The sequence below is a fragment of the Ruditapes philippinarum genome, unplaced genomic scaffold (assembly GCF_026571515.1).
Source record: "Ruditapes philippinarum isolate M1 unplaced genomic scaffold, ASM2657151v2 ctg12567_1_1_1_1, whole genome shotgun sequence".
Taxonomy (NCBI): Eukaryota; Metazoa; Mollusca; class Bivalvia; order Venerida; family Veneridae; genus Ruditapes; species Ruditapes philippinarum.
In genome coordinates, this window is record NW_026863237.1 from 21,670 (window position 1) to 26,069 (window position 4,400).

The window sequence follows — 4,400 nt, forward strand, 5'->3', positions numbered from 1 at the left end:
CATGACTCTTACCACGGACTTAAATTACTGTAAGTGAAGTCTTTAAAGATCGTGCTCTTACTCATATAACAAAGTTAGGCTCTTTCAAATAAATAGACAAGTTCTATTTAAAAAAAATAGTCAAAGAGACACAACTGTGTTTTTTTCCAAGATTTGTGTACCATTTAATGTAGGTTTGGAATAGTAATTCTTGTGTATTCACTAACTCAAAACAATTTAAGTAATCAGTGTTATTGTGTTATTTTTTTGCACATTTTTCCATTTCTTATTTAAAAAATTTCAAATTTTTTGTAACTATTACAATTATCATAAATGCATCGAATCAACCAAAAGTTTTGCTACAAAGTTGACAATATACAATGTACTTAAACCACTGTGGCTAAGAATAGTTCATGCTGACAAATAATATTCAGAAATAAGTGGAGAAATTACATAACCCAAATATATTTATAACTTAATAAATACAAATAATTATTGCTCTGATCATATTAAAAAGACACATTTAAATTCATAACAATCATTGCCAAATCAAAATTTAATGTCAAATGAACTGTTCTTGTTACAAAATGGAATCTAAAAGTTGTTTTCTGAAACATTTTTACAAAAAAGTTCCAGTAACAAAATAGAAGTCCAAAAATTATATATATACATATAACATGTAAACATTGAATCATGTATGAGGAGCATCAAAAAACCCCACAAATTACCATTTTAGGTTGTGTGATCTAATAATAATTTCAGTTGTAAATTATCAAAATCTATATGACTACTCCAATAAAATCATTTCATCTTTGAATTTTACAAAGGAAACATAGAAATAAAATATCAAGCTTGAATCATTGTAAGGTAAAAACAACAACAAAATTTTAATCATTGATTGTAAAACAAAAACAACAAAAAGGAAACAAGACAGTATGTACAACAAGATGAATATATAAATATCTATGAGATTTTTTGACAAATATGAAAAAAGTTATTTGTGAAGCTGCTATTTATACAACTATATTTTTGATATGAAAATAATATAGAATAAATATCATTGTAAACATAGTCTTTTTGTTGCCCTACTGTGTGTATATATACATAAAATAACGTTTCTGTTCTTATAAGGGGCGCATACTCTTAGTGCCAGAGAGGACCGATGGACCCTCATTTAAACTAGCATACATAAATCTTTTCTATTAGTAATTAAAGTAACTTAAACAGTATCACAGTGTAGTCAGACCAGTACACAAAAAGCACTTAACCTTTACCCTGCTGAAGGCAACAGTGATTAGCCTTTGCCACCAGTATAGAGCCAGGCCAGCCTGCACATCCTGCAGTCTGACCAGGCTCTATACAGTTGGCTGGCCAACTTCAAATTCTCACCTTGATATACCTAAAATAGATAATGGACTGTTCCAAAATGGAAATTGGAAAAGTCCATTTTGGAAATTCAGCAGGTTAAGGGTATTAAAGATATATTTATACTATAGAAGGGTAATCCAGTATATTTTATGTATTATAATAAAAGTTATGGTCATATGGTTACCAGTGCTTTTTACAATCTTCTGTGTGATCACCAACCCAGTACATCTTAGTGTATATATATTTTTTTAAAATGCATTCATTTGGCATTTATAATATTTTCATTATCACTCAGTAATTATTACTAATTAAAACTCATTTACATATTACATATTCACAGAGTCATCGCACTGATACATCTGTAAATACAAACAAAACAGTTTTTGTATAGTACATATAATGTGAAAAATGTCTCATTAACTGCTCATAGGGTTTCAATAAATACATGTATGTCTATATAATAATACTTATTTTACACAAGTGCTCAAAAGGCTAAATAAACATGTTCAAAATTTGCATATCTTTTTTTTTATACAAATGTAATCACTTATATTCACAACGTTTTTGCATATATTGTGATGCTGTAAGAAGCCGTCTTAATAGCACTTCCTCTCAGAATCTGGTATCGTTGCCTCAGAACCTGGTATTGATGCCAAGCCATTTTTTGATGTCCTTGTTTCAATAAAGCCCTGGAAAAAAAACGAGAACAACAATTTAGTTATACAGCAAGGTTTTTATTATGTGCACCCTGGAATTTGAAATTCTGTCAAATAACCAGTATTAAGGATAATATCTAAAACAAGAGCTGTCACCCAAGTGACGAATGCCCCCGAAAAGGTTTTTTAAGCATGCAGGTATTATGAAAAGAAAAGAGAATGAAAGTAACTAATTGCTTAATATTATTCTTTGTATTATTGTACCTGTAATCTCTAATTGTGATAGCGTGAAACTTCAAAATATAAGTGTGACCTTGACCTTTGAAGAAGGGACATGGTTCCTGGACCCAACAGAATGTTGTTATCAGATAGACATTTGTGCCAAGTTATCCCTCAATGCATGACAAAGTTACAGACTGGACATGATTGTTGTGTATGTGGGGACACACGGACGGACAGACGGACATGAGCCTTAACCGCGACATATTGTCTTGATGTGGTAGACATTTGTGCCAAGTTATTTTAAAATCCTTCCATGCATGACAAAGTTACACTCCGGAGATGAATGTGTATCTTTAAACTCTTCTCGGTTCAAACTATAAGTGTGACCTTGACCTTCCAGCTAGGGACATGGGTCTTAGTCGTTACATGTCGTCTTGATGTTTTCGATATTATTGTTAATACATTGTATTTGTTATTTGATAGAATTTCAAGTTTCTGTGACGTGTATAACTGAGCTATTAGTAATTCTGTTGTATAGTAATTCTACTGCATTTATACGTTTTACTGCTATAGAAAACCAAACATATTATGTGAACAGTTCTGACAATTATTGTTCAGCCACTTTTTTTAACAAATGACCTTGGCCAGAGGGACCTTAATTTTGTATGCAACACAATTTGCCACTGGTGTATAAAAATAAAATAACTCACACACCAACAACACAAGTCCTAATGTAATTAAAGCCTACAAATTAACAACAAAATTTTAGTGGGCTTTAAAGATTTACCTTAACACCGGCACCTACGCCATTTAAGTCCAGCAGAAATGTGTCATGACCATACACAGAGTTTAATTCATAATATGTCACAGCTTTGTTACCTGAATATAAACAGAAGTATAGTAACATGATGAAACTTTTATTCCATTAGTAACACTTCAATGTAAGGCATTAAAAATGCGCATGTAGAGGTCCAGTAAGCTCAATAGGTAGAGCATTGGACTGTGGTTCGATTCCCGGACGGTGCAGTCACTTTGGTTGTGATTGATCATGAAATCATTTACACGGTTGTGCAGAAGTAATCAGTTCCATGCAAAAATGAAGGCAACTAGTACTGGTAAACTGCTTGACAGCCTTCCAAGGAATGATGCGGTGACTGAACTGTGCTCTGGTAAATTCAATGTGGCTTACTGCCGTGATTTGGAGTGAAAACTACCAACACCACACTTAAGAAGACCAAAATGTTTTCATTTCTAAGGTTCAATGTGCCTTTAAACAACTTCCATTTTGAAAATAACCTCTCAATGCAATGCAACATGTATGAAATAAATTATGCCAGTATAAAGCAAACCTGCTGTCTGAAGAGCTGATGCCAGCTCCCTCTGTTGGGAGATTGGAAACAAAATGTCTGTCTGTACACCAATCACATCACGGGGCAGGTCACACGTGACAGTCCCTCCTCTAATGAAATTAAAACCCTTCCGACACGTCAAAATATGTCCATTGCCTACAATAAACATAATGACTTTAACATTCACCACAAAATTATAAATAGTGTTTAAAACTGAACATTAAACCAAAGTGTGAGATTATGAATTGTGAACAAAAAGTGCAAGTCTGAAAGTCATATGTCAATGGACTATATGAGGTGGAACGCGCAAACTTTCATGCAAATTTTAAGTCGAAAAAGGGGCATTTATCTCAAAATGCTTGATAGAGTGACCTCCCTCTGTGTACAGATTTGGGACATGATGATGAACAGAAATGCAAAGTTTTTAAAGCCAGATTATCAGTGGAGTATAGAATGTATTTTTTCTTGAATTGTGAATATATATATAGATTTCTTAAAGTCTTCTCATGGATGATTTACAAAGAAAAATTTATTAAGCATCCTGATTTAAAAAGAGCTGTCCATAAGACATTGCACTTTACAAGTATTCTCAGTTCTTGAAAGTAACGAAGGAAAGGGGCATAACTCTACTAAATCTGTAACTCAGAGTTACAGAACCTAATGCCTATCATGTTAGATTATCACAGAGAACAAGTGTGTGGGAGTTTTTAACCCACCTCCCTTCAGTAGCTTTGGAGATACCAAATTTGCATTGAAAAAAACTTAACCAAAGTGTGGACATCAATGCTGATGCCTGGGTGAATACATTATAGCTCTCCCCTATTTT

The 4,400-nt window shown here is 32.9% G+C and overlaps 1 long non-coding RNA gene across 1 annotated transcript; it reads right to left on the minus strand.

The window, feature by feature from the left end:
* Nucleotides 1–965: 965 nt before the first annotated feature.
* Nucleotides 966–3,697, minus strand: LOC132721560 (uncharacterized). Its single transcript, XR_009624476.1, has 3 exons — nucleotides 3,575–3,697; nucleotides 3,013–3,104; nucleotides 966–2,036 (listed from the first exon to the last, which is right to left on the minus strand). It is a non-coding gene; the product is annotated as an uncharacterized LOC132721560 (long non-coding RNA).
* Nucleotides 3,698–4,400: the final 703 nt, after the last annotated feature.